At 41.6% G+C, this 13,076-nt stretch overlaps 1 protein-coding gene across 7 annotated transcripts in view; it reads right to left on the minus strand.

Annotated features, from left to right (window-relative positions):
- The window catches only part of LOC134360317 (inward rectifier potassium channel 16-like), a 206,922-nt gene that overhangs the window by 38,515 nt on the left and 155,331 nt on the right, over window positions 1-13,076 (minus strand). The window contains exon 3 of one of the 7 annotated variants that reach the window (XM_063074537.1): window positions 4,075-4,201. The exons of the other annotated variants lie outside the window; for them this stretch is intronic. The gene's annotated coding sequence lies outside the window, so the exon portion shown is untranslated. The remainder of the gene's footprint in view (window positions 1-4,074; window positions 4,202-13,076) is intronic. 7 annotated transcript variants of the gene reach the window in all.

The following is a 13,076-nucleotide window of genomic DNA, read 5'->3' on the forward strand; positions in this document are numbered from 1 at the left end:
GTAGCAATGTTGTAAGTTGCAGCAACAATGATGGGACAAGGGAGTGCCTGAACCAGCTGCTCTTGTTTCAGCTAATCAAGACAAAATAATGCGAGTGTTGCTAAGGTGAAGCAGCACAAAAGATAACAGACTGAGACTGGTGGGAGACGGATCTATATGCAAAGTTTGGAGCTTTCATCAACAACATTGTTTTGTGACTTTCGACCTCTTTTGTGAAGCAAATTATAAACAGTTTTCCTGTATCCCATGATCAAAAGGAATGGATTCACTGGTAAGCATCTGTCCCAGAGTGTTCTGTTTTTCACCATTGGTGTTGTGTTGGCAGGCTTTCTAAATTAAACCACAATGCTGAAAGTCAAAGGCCAATTACTCTCAAAACAGTCTATGACTCAACATCAGGCTTTCCCAGAATGCCGAGCAGAATCATCCCATGAAGATGATGCTTCCTTGCCGGAATATTTTACGCATTGTCTAGTTGAGCTGCCTTTATCAGGTGATGGGATCAGGTGGGAAAATGGAGAATTACTTTGAAAGCTGAGATGCAAATCGATACCCAACAGGGAAGCCAAATGCAAATAAGTGTCTGAGTTAATGCATAAACTGAAAGGGGTTTGGCGTGTTCATTTGTCAGTGCCACCTGTTTCCTAGTCTTCTAGTCATTATGATATTGTAACATGTTTTTTTTTCCATCCTCTGTGTCCTCTGGGAGTCTTTGCATCTGTTTGTAGTTCCTGTACCTCCTCAATCTCTGTCGACATTGTTGCATGATTGAGCAGGAAGGTGTGTGAAATATAGCAGGCAGCTTCCCTCTGGAATCCAGACTTGTTCTTACCTTAGCCAACTCCACTCATGTTTCCAAAAGTAAAACTGTATCCAATTAGAGCCCCAGCTAGGTTAATTTACATAGCCACTTCAGGTATTGAAAACAGAATCAAATCTATTATAGTCATTGAAAAGTACAGCACAGAAACAGGCCCTTTGGCCCATTTAGTTCATGCCAAACCATTTAAGTTGTCTACTACGACTGACCTGCACCAACACCATAGCCCTCCATACTCCTACCATCCATGCCCCTATCCGAACCTGAATGTTGAAATCAAGTGGCCTGCACCACTTACAATGGCAGCTTGTTCCACACGCTCACGACCCTCTGAGTGAAAATGTTTCCCCTCACGTTCCCCTTAAACTTTCCCCTTTCACCCTTAACCCATGACCTCTAGTTCTAGTCTCACCCAACTTCAGTGAAAAAAGCCTGCTTGCATTTCCCCTATTGAAACTGCTTATAATTTTGCATACCTCTATCAAATCTCCCCTCAATTTTCTATGTTGCAAGGAATAAAGTCATAACCTATTCAATCTTTCCTTATAATTCAGGTCCTCCAGTCCCGGCAACATCCTTGTAAATTTTCTTTGTACTCTCCAACCTGACTTACATATTTCCTGTAGGTACATGGCCAAAACTGCACAAAATACTCCACATTAGGCCTCACTAGCGTTTTTTACAACTTCAACATAATATCCCATCTCCTGCACACATTACTTTGATTTATGAAGGCCAATGTGCCAAAAGCTTTCTTTACGACCCTGTCTACCTGTGACACCACTTTCAATGAATTATGGACCTGTATTCCCAGACCCATATGTTCTACCACTCGTGCCCGACCAATCACTGTGTGAGACCTATCCTGGTGGGTACTGCCAAAGTGCAACACTTCATAACCGTCTGCACTAAATTCTATCTTCTATTTCTCAGCCTATTTTCCCAGCTGGTCCAAATACTTCTGCAAGCTCTGATAGTCTTTCTCGCTAGAGGCGGGAGGAGAAGATGGGGGCGCAACACAACGTGCGCAGCTCTCCGATGAAATGTTATCGTATTTGTAAGTAGGATGCCATGCACAATTCTGATGTGATGAAGACAGATGTGAGAAGCAGAGGAACATCTGGAGAAATTTCTGAAATGCCCGGTTCGCTGCCACTGCTACTGTGTGATCGAGGATCTCCCGAGGGAAGGCCCCAAGATCCCCGGCTTTGCCTGCTGCTGGCAACCGAGGCTGAGGTCGAAGCGTTCGGCAGAGATGGTGCTGGGTACTCGGTGTCGGAGGGCTGATCAGAGCTCGAAGTTTTCAGACGACTCAGAGTCGAACTGTGGTTGGGCATGGCAGGGAGAGTTTTTTTCCTCCTCCCATCTGTGTGAGATGTGGGACCTTTGAGAAACTATGATTTTTTTTTACTGTGCCATGGCCTATTCTTCATCAAGTTATGGCATTGTTGTACTGTTGTAACTATATGTTATAATTATGTGTTTTTTGTTGGTTTTTCAGTCTTGGTCTGTCCTGTATTTCTGTGATATCACACCAGAGGAATATTGTATCATTTCTTAATGCATGCATTACTAAATGACAATAAACGAGGACTGTGTGTCTAATCTAAAAAAAAATCTAATCTATCCACTGCACCCCAATCTCAGTGTCATCTGCAAATTTGCTGACCTAGTTAACAACATTATCATCCAGATCACCAATACGGATGACAAACAACAAAGACCCAGCACCGATCCCTGCGACACTCCACAAGCTTTTAGTCAGAGAGGCAACCATCTACTCCCACATTGTCTTATCATTAACTTTTGAGGTGAAATTTGTTGTTTTGCACAGATATACAATTACTATAAATTACAAAAATAAATAAATACAGCTAGAAAAAAGGAATAACGAGGCAGAGCACACAAAATACTGGAGTTACTCAACAAGTCAGTCAGCATCTATGGAAGTGAATAAGTAGGCAACCTTTCAGGTTGAGATTTTCATCAGGATTCAGCCCAAAATGTCGACTATGTATTTCCCTCCATAGATGCTGCCCAACCTGCTGAGTCCCACCAGTATTTTATGTGTGTTGCTCAAGATTTCCAACATCTGCACGATCTCTTGAATTTATAATGAGGCAGTGTTCATCTGTTCATGAAACATTCAGAAATCTGATGATGAGAGGGGACAAAGCTGTTTCTTAATCATTACTGGGGGTCTTCAGGCTTCTACTTCAAATGTTTTTATTGTGAAGCAACATCAGCCTTACCACAACAGATAATGCTTCTGTTGTGGTTAACCACAACAGACAATGAAGTACCGCTTCTTTCTTCTTTTCTTTCTTATAACAACATAATGAAAATCAAATGAATGACAATAGACAATAGACAATAGGTGCAGAAGTAGACCATTCTGCCTTTCGAGCCTGCAATGCCATTCTGAGATCATATACCTAACTGTATGTATAGTAAACGTGCAAAAAGCAAAGGAAACCCTACCACCCCGTCTCCTTTCCCCTTCCCAGCCCTACCCTCCCATCGCCCCTCCTGTATGTGCTGTTTAGGTCCTACCGCCCCCCACACTTAGTTCAGCTGTCGGTCTCTTCTAAATACAACAGTAATGGTTGCCAGGTTTTTTCAAATTCTTTGAGTCTGTCCTTGATAACATATCTTATCCTCTCTAGCTGCAGCCAGTCATTGTCTGAGTGATGGAGTTTCATCCTTTTTCTAGAACATCAGTATGAGTTTCTTTCCATTAACTATGCCATCGGTCAGGACAGCCTGGAATTTATTTGACCTTGCAGAAGTTCCAAAAATTATTAAAATGAACCTTTAGCACCTTCAATAGGACCTCAAATTTTTGCCTCCAATACTCTTGTATCCTGGGACATAAAGCATAACTATGTAACAGACCTGCTTCTGAGGACTTGCATTTCTCACACATTGGAGACATCTGGGAATATTTTATGAATCCTTACTTTTAAGTAATGTAGTCTATGTGGGATTTTAAATTGTATTAAACAATGCCTGGCAATGATGAAACAGGAGTTAACATACTCCAAAGCCTCATTCCATATAACCTCCTCTATCTCTGTACCCAACAACTTTTTCCACTCTTTTTTAATATTATCCATTGTTGTATGGCATCATACAGATAGGCAATGATGTGTTCTGTCCCTAAACATGATCTTAAATGATTATCTAATTTATCAGGTTCTGCTGTCTCAAAACCAGAAAGACGTGATCTTATGCAGTGTCTTAGCTGGAGATACCTGAAAAAATGACTCTTCTGCAATCCAAATTTGTCCTGGAGCTGCCAAAACGACGCAAAAATCCCTTGTATGTATAAGTCTCCAACGCTGCGTATCCTTAATTCTCACCATGCATCAAAGGCCCCATCTATACATGAGGGGATAAAAGAGGGGTTCACTGATATAGGTATAAGAAAAGATAGTGTTCTGAGTAAAAGATAGTGTTCTGAGAGGCTTCTGTATCTCCTCCTCCATGATAGTAACTAGAAAAGGCCATGTCTCACATGGTGATGACCATCAGTGAAGGATGCAAATTTTTGAGGCATTCACGAAGATGTCCTTGATGCTGCGGCATTTCAGAGGGGGAAAGAAACTTAATAAGCAAATTCGCACAAATAGTAATGAACCTGTTTCTGATTCTGTTTTAACTCTGTGTCCCAACATTATTTTGATGCTTTTTGCCTTAGCTCCTGACCTGTTCTGATAAAACTCATTGTGAGCACAGGGAAGAGTAGTTCATTTTACAATGAAGTGCGTACTGGATAAAGTTCAAAATTTCAGATAATCAGAATTCACACCCCTTTCAGTTAATTTTTACTCCTGGTTACAATGCAGATTCAGAAATCAAAAAAAGAAACTACGAATGTTAGCATGTAAAAAAAGCAGAAACTGTGGGAAATGCTCGGGCAGCATCTGTGAGAACAGAAACAGAGTTAACGCTTAGAGACAAAGATCTTTTTCCAGAACTGAGCAGAAGATAAAGAGAGAAAGCCTACATCGAAACATCAAACCATACAGTGAAATGCATTGTTTATGTCAATGACAAACACAGCCCAAAGATGCTGAGGGCAGTCTACAAGTGTTACCATGCTTCTGACGCCAGCATAGTACGCCCACAGCTTACCAACCCTAACCTGTGCATCTTTTGGACAGTGGGAGGAAACCAGAGAATCTGGAGGAAACCCACACAGTCATGGGGAGAACGTACAAACTCTGTACAGACAGCAGCAGGAATTGATCCCCAATTTTCCAAGTGCTGGCCTATAAAGCATTACACTACCATGTCACTCTTGGTTTAAAGTTTAAACTAAAAAAAAAATCAGCTTTAAGTTGCAGAGAAGGTGAGAGAAGGGAACGATAAGAAAAGTGGAATATTGGACAAAGCCCCCTCATCAGACAACGAGCTTTCCAATTTACATGTTCATAAAGTTCATCTTTTCTTCCCTGTGTTTGTTCTATAACCATGCCTATATTACCTTTTACTGCATTCCTTGGGAACCATCTTCCAAAATTATTGAAAGGATTTGCAATGAAGTGAGATGACACAAAATCAAGTCTACAGACTTCCATACAGCGAGCCGTTGATGTCAGTCGCACCAATGATGGCAGCTGCCAACTGGTAACTGTTCCCCACAGGCAGGGAACCTAAGCCAGAACAGGCTAATAGTTTGATTGGGTAGTCATTCTTAAATGTGGCCCATATATTTATTGTTTTTGGATTGGCGATAATCCATCCTCCTTCCCAATACTTCCTTAATTTCTTTTGATGTGCAGCCAGATAAAAATTCCATCTTGAGTAGAATATTCAGGCCAGCTATAAATGAGACACAGGGCTACATGGAGCAGGAATTCAGCCTTGAACTTCAGACAGATGGACTGGAATCACTGTAAGATTTTCAGAGCTCTAAGGCTATCAAGATCTTTGGTCTTTCTTGCATTACTGAGCATACTCCCAGGTAGTTCAATTGCATATTATCCCAATGCTCCATTACACACATTCAAGCAAAAGCACTGTGAAAAGTTCATTGAGTAATATTTTAGAACTTAAAACTGGTGATTAGCTGGAAGACTGCAAGGTGGATTAAGTTCTGTATTAGCAGAGTGTGATGTGCGTGCTATCTTCGTGCCACCACCAGAATCAGGGAGCCTAGGGTACTATTCCATTACCTTTTAAATAAAGTCCTTTATCAGCTACATTCTACAGATATATGTGCCCATTGTTGAGGGATACGGGTGGCCATGTCTCCAGTCCATATTGCCAATAACCCAGGAGTCAGAGACAGAGCCCTGTGAACTTTATGCGCCAGGTTTAATAAGGAAGCGGGGCCTGTCGGGATTTGTCTGACGAGCGGGAGACTGCAGAGTGAGTTGGAAGCAGTTCCTCGTGGACTTTACACACCAGGTTTAATAAGTGTGCAGGGCCTGTTGGGACTTGTCTGTGGAGATGGAGATCGCAGAGTGTATTTGAGATGGGTCCTTGTCAGGTTTACATGCCAGGTTAAAAAGCAAACAGGGCCTGTCAGGACCTGTCTGCGGAGCGGGAGATTACTTGGCTTATTAGTAACTTAGCAAGGACCAATAAAAAGAAGCGAGATGTAGGCAGAGTGGCCATTGTGTGAGTGGGCCAGTGTTAGAGTGGCCAGGCTTTGGCTCAACAGGCTTTTATGAGAACAGGTGGAGGCTAAGTGTGCTGAGTCATTTGGAATCAGTTATTGGAATCAGTAGAACTTAAGCTTAAGAAGTTAGAAGCAAAGGTATAACAAGTGTAGATAGGATGATAGTTAAAGCAGTGGAATGCTCCTCCTGTAGGATGTGGGATTGCTCGTTAGCTAGCCATGTCCCTGATGACTACACTTGTAGGAAGTGTACCTAACTGCAGCTCCTGACTGACAAGGTGGATGTACTCAGGGCCATCTGGGAGGCTGAAAACCTCATAGATGAGATTTTTACTGAGGTGGTCACACCCAGAATACAGTCTTCAGTTAATAAATGGATGACCACCGGGAGAAGTAAGAGAAGTAAGCAGTTAGTGCAGAGTTCCGCTTTGGCCGTTCCCGTCAGCAACAAGTATACCCCTTTGGATACTGCTGGGGGGAAATGACACATCAAAGGGGATAACTTCACTCAACTTCTCTTGCCCCATCACTGAAATCTTTCCACAACCCATGGACTCACTTTCAAGGACTCTTCATCTCATGTTCTTGATACTTATTGCTTATTTATTTATTATTATTATTTATTTCTTTTGGTATTTGCAAAGTTTGTTCTTTTTTGCACACTGGTTAAACGCCTTGTTATTGTGGTCTTTCATTAACTCTATTATGGCTATTATTCTGTTAGAGTGGGTTTTTTTGGGGTGGATGATTTGTTTACACTTAAATGACTTTGGCCACCAGCCTTCTATTTTAACTGTTTGACAAAGGACTGTGGATTGACTCCACCACAATGGGCTTCCTAAAAGGTGTGAATACCAGATGCTTCTGGCACCATAGTTTTGACCTGATGCTGTAGTTTCAAAGACAGTATTATCTATACATTATAAATATTAATTGTCTTCTATGTTAGCACGTAAAATGCCAAATAAATGTATTGTGGATTGAACTAAAGGCTGTGGATACCAAGCCAGACATGTTGGCATCGGAAGGAAAGGATGAAATCCGAAGGTGTGATGTTTTGTATGTAGCTTCAAAAGGAAGCATTGTCTATGCATTGTCTGTAACTTTTTAAGTAGCGATTGCCTTTGGTCTTAGCATATAGATATCGAGCCCACATTAAGCTAGCAGACCCTTCTACGGAAAGCGTCTCGGTACGTAGATGCCTACCGTACCTTGTTGTGTCGAATAAAGAAGCTGCTTTGTATCTACCAGTGACACTGTCTCTCCGTGATTTCATCCACGCTACAACAATTCAATAATGGATTTACTGAGTATCATCATCATCTTGTGCCATGTCATATGATGTAGATGAACATGTTCTCATCACCATGTTTGTTCTTGGCAAATTTCTCTACAGAAGTGGTTTGCCATTTCCTTCTTCTGGACATGTCTTTACAAGACAGGTGACCCCATCCATTATCGATGCACTTCAGAGATTGTCTGCCTGGCATCAGTGGTCGCATAACCAGGACTTGTGATGTGCTTCAGCTGCTCAAGTGACCATCCATCACCTGCTCCTAAGGCTTCACGTGACCCTGATCTGAGGGCTAAGCTGGTGCTACAGTTTGCCTAAGCGTGACCTGCAGGCAAGTGGAGGGAAGGAGAGCCTTACACCTCCTTTGGTAGAGATACACATATCTCTACCCTGCCAGCCAATTATTGAGTAAACCTGCAAGAAAATAAATCTCTGGTTTGTACATGTTGACATATATGTACTTCGAAAACAAATTTATTTTGAACTTCTGAATCAGAGGTAGCAAATTAGTTTCTCCTTTCATATACGTCACGGGTAAAGCCCTCCGAGCCATTGAGCACATCTACATGAAATGTTGCCGTAGAAAAGCAGCATCCATTATTAAAGATCCTCACCAGCCAGGCCATCCTCTTTTCTCGCTGCTGCCATCAGGTAGAAGGTACAAGAGCCTCAGGACTTGTACCACCAGGTTCAAGGACAGTTATTAATCCTCAACCATCAGGCTCTTGAGTAAAAGGGGATAACTATACTCACTGTATTTCAGGTGTTCCCACAACCACTGGTCTCAATTTAAGGGCTCTTTACCTTATTATTTCATGCTCTCATTTACTTATATTGCATCTGCACAGTTTGTTGTTCATTGATCCTAAGGATCAAGTTTCCTGTTCTATAGATTTGCTAAATATGCCCAGAGGAAAAAGAATGTCAGGGCTGTATGTGGTGACGTGCACGTACGCTGACAACACATTTTACTTTGAACTTTAATTTTGCTTTGTACTGCACTTCTAGGAAATGGACTGATTATGAGGTTAGGCAAATTTTGCATCACTTCTGTTGCATAGTGGAACAAATCATTTCCAGTTTTCCATTGAAAAGTCTCATTATTCTTCAGATATAACTGTACTGTAATTAAGCTTAAATTGTTGATGTCTGTATCAAGTATACTGTATTAACAAAAGACCGATGAGGACATTGTCTGGCTCCCCAAAAATGACAAACCAAAATGTAGTGGGTTTGTCAGCCAAAAAAATCCATATTTTCCAAAGTAGTACTAACTTACAGAGATGCTGGAATGCAGCAAGATTTATTTCCGCCCAGGAAAAGTGCTATTGAAATGAGTTATGTTTTTAATTTTTAAAAATACCGTCAAGACTATGATATAATTTCCAGTCACCACACACTTGGATGATCAAGTGAAGCTGTGGCAGCTTAAGTGGGACAACAGTGGAGCAGGACACAATGTTGCAGCTTCAACTTTCTTCATCCAATCCATTTCATCAGAAAAATATACCAACAAATTAGAGTCATAGAGAAGTACAGCACAGAAACAGGCCCTTTGGCCTATCTAGTCCATGCTGAAACCATTTAAATCACCAATTCCCATTGACCTGCACTGGGACCATAGCCCTCCATACCCCTGCCATCCGTGTACCTAACCAAACTTCTCTTAAATGTTGAAATCGAGCTTGCATGCACCACTTGTGCTGGCAGCTTATTCCATACTCTTACAACCTTCTGAGTAAAGAAGCTTCCCCTCAAACTTTTCATCTTTCATCCTTAACCCATGACCTCTAGTTGTAGTCCCACCCAACTTCAGTGGAAAAAGCCTGCTTGCATTTACCCTATCTATACCCCTCATAATTTTGTATACCTCTATCAAATTGAATCTATCAAGATTCACTCATCTTTTTCAGCACCCCCTTAATACAGCAAAAAGAACCACTGTACATTTTACTATCTGCTGAGGTTTGCTCCTCTCAGCTCTTCATTTTACCAATAAGCTAACAATTCCAGAAGCTTCTTTCACACACACACTCCACAAGTGTGTGGAAGCTTCTATTTTATTGTGCATCACACCGTTGCTGAATATTTCCTGCTTGCATTGACTTCTTCCTCTTGAAAACCAAGTTGCTTTTAATGATCTTCTTCCTCTGAGTTCTCTCTCTCTCTCTCTCTCTCTTTCTCTCTCTCTCTCTCTCTCTCTCTCTCTCTCTCTCTCTCTCTGTCAAATTAAGACAAATAATGCAGGAACTATTTATTTGCACAACAGAATGTATCAGGACATCTCACTTTGCACAGTTACAGCAATACTGATGGTTACTGAAAAATAAAAACACTTACTTTAGTGAGCACTTTGAGAACAAGAAAGGCAGGTCATCTGTCAGGGACAGATAACACTCCTTATACAGACTCTTGTGACTCTCAGAGTGAAGAAGTTGCCCCTCATGTTCCCTGCAAACCTTTCACCTTTCTTCCTTAACCCATGACCTCTGGTTGTAGACCTAACCATCCTCAGTACAAAGTGGAGCCCACTCTGATCTTCTGCTGCCGTAGCCCATCCGTTTCAAGGTTTGTACGTTCAGAGGTGCTCTTCTGCACACCACAGTTGTAACGCATATTTTTTTTGATTTACTGTCACCTTCCTGTCAGCTTCTGACCATTCTCTTCTGAGCTCTGTCAGTAACAAGGCAATTTCACCCACAGAATGCCACTTTTTTGTTTTTTGCACCATTCTCTGTAAACTCTGGAGAGTGTTGTGCATGGATATTCTAGGAAATTACCAGCTTCTGAGATACGCAAACCACTCTGACTTGCACCAACAATCATTCCATGGTCAATGTCACTTAGATCACATTTCTTCCCCATTCTGATGTTGACCATGAACCTCTTGACCACGTCTGCATGCTTTTATGCATTGGGTTGCTGTCACATGATTGGCTGATTAGATAGTTGCATAAACAAGCAGATGCTGTAAACAGCAGTACCTATTAAAGTGGCCATTGAGTGCTGATCCAGAACTGATTATTGTGTTTTGTTCAAATCTTTCATGTCCAATGACTTAATTTTGCTGCAGTGGCCAACTAATTCAGCAAGTCTTTTCAACTCCTGTAATATATCAGCCTCACCACCATATAAAACGCTGCAAATATTATGATCAGCATGAAACTTCTATTAGCATTGGTGCATTTGCACTGCAGACATACATTGCTCATAAAATACGCAGCTATAGTCCAAGTTCAAGTTTAAGTTTATTGGTCATCTGGCTGTACATATACACAACCAAATGAAGCAATGTTCCTCTGGACATGGTGCACCCACAAAATGCATATCACATACTGCATATAGAACAAAATATTATCACATTGTTTTAAAGTGATACGTTAAAGTGACATTCCTTCCTAATGTTTCTAGTTAATGTACGCATAAGCCTTTTCAAAAAAAGTTACTTCTAAGCACACAGTGTTGAATTGCTCGTAAGAAAAAGGAAGGTTATAATAACTTTTCCTTGTGCTAATTTAGTAGAAGCTGGGTAGAACCTTTGTTTCACCATCTGGGGAGCCTTGCAGGAGTTTCTGCTTTTGGCGTTTCTGTGCAAGAGCTCATAATGAACGGTGTTTTGCTTTTACTGATTCATTTTCTTGTAGGCATGCTCAATAATGTACATTCTAGTCACCCACCTTCAAGAAAGATATCAATAAGATCGAAAGAGTACAGTGAAAATTTACAAGGATGTCGCTGGGACTTTAGGATCTGATTTATAGGGAAAGGTTGTGTAAGTTATGACTTTTTTTTCCCTGGGGTGCAGAGGAATGAGGGGAGATTTGATATAAGATATACAAAATTATGAGGACAATAGTTAGGGTAAATGCTGGCAGGTTTTCTTCCACTGAGGTTGGCTGAGACTAGAGCCATAGGTCATGGGTAAGGGTAAAAGTTGAAATATTTAAGGAGGACCTGAGGAGGAACCTCTTCATTCAGAGGGTGGTGTGAGTGTGGAACAAGCAGCTAGCAGAAGTAGGTTCGATTACAACATTTAAGAGAGGTTTGCATAAGTACATGGATGGGAAGGGCATAAGGGACTATGGTCCGGGTGGGAGTTAATGGACTAGGTAGAATTACAGTTTGGCATGGACTGGATGAGTCATAAGGTCTATTATTTTGCTGTAGAGCCCTGTGACTGTTCCCTAGAGAGGTGGTTTACCATATAGAGTCATAGAGAAGTACAGCACAGAAACAGGCCTTTTGGCCCATCTAGTTCATGCTGAAACCCTTTAAAATGCCTACTCCCAACTACCTGCACTGGGACCATAGCCCTCCATATCCCTACTATCCAGGTGCCTATCCAAACTTCTCTTAAAAGTTGAAATCAAGCTCACGTAGAACACGTGCTGGCAGCTCATTCCACACTCTCATGACATGAGGAAAGATTGAGGCATTGTATTCTTTAGTTCAGAAGAATATGCAGCAATCTCGATGAAGCTATTTTTTTTTTGATTAGACGCATAGAGGATGTTCCCTGTGGCTGAGTAATCTGGAACCAGGGTCACTGTCTCAGTGAATACATTCAAATCAAAGACTCGTGGATTTCTGGATCTTAAAGGATTAGGGATATTGGGACAATGCAGTAAAATTACATTGAGGAAGATCAGCCATATCTTTGATGGATCGAGAAACAGGTTCAAAGGTTTACATGACCTAATTCTTCACACCTCACAGAGCATCACGGAGCATCATCGAGGCCTCCATAGTGAAATCGGGGGCTGGAGCACAGATGGGGTGAAAAGCCAGAGGGCAGTTTGAAAATGAGTGAAGGTCACTGTGCTAGGTTTCTACATAGTGGAAGTAACAGTAAACGTAACAAGACTGCCAAAGACAGAGAGGGTGTAAGGGGTGTGAGCAGAGGTTTTCTGGGAACATGGCTGAAGCTCAGAGAGCTGGGTGTGGGGGGATGGAGTGGGAAAAACGAACGGGTTCAGGGATAACAAGGCCTAAGAATCTGGGAAGAGAGATGGGGGGGGGGACAGTGAGTAACAGCACGTGAGCGCTTCTGTGTGTGTGTGTGTGTGTGTGTGTGTGTGTGTGTGAGATGTGTTTGTATGTCTGAGAGAGAGAGAAACTGAATGCGTGCCAATGCCAACGACTAGCGACCGATGTGTTAACTTAGTGGTTAATATGGCTCTCACCAATGCCCTTGAATAGAAAATACTACAATAATTTGTGGATGCATTTAGATTAGATTAGATTAGATTATTTATTCATTTATTCATCATGGGTAAAGACCTCCCCCACCACTGAGCGCATCTACATAAAGCATTATTGAAGGAAAGCAACGT

The sequence above is a fragment of the Mobula hypostoma genome, chromosome 22, assembly GCF_963921235.1.
Source record: "Mobula hypostoma chromosome 22, sMobHyp1.1, whole genome shotgun sequence".
Classification (NCBI taxonomy): Eukaryota; Metazoa; Chordata; class Chondrichthyes; order Myliobatiformes; family Myliobatidae; genus Mobula; species Mobula hypostoma.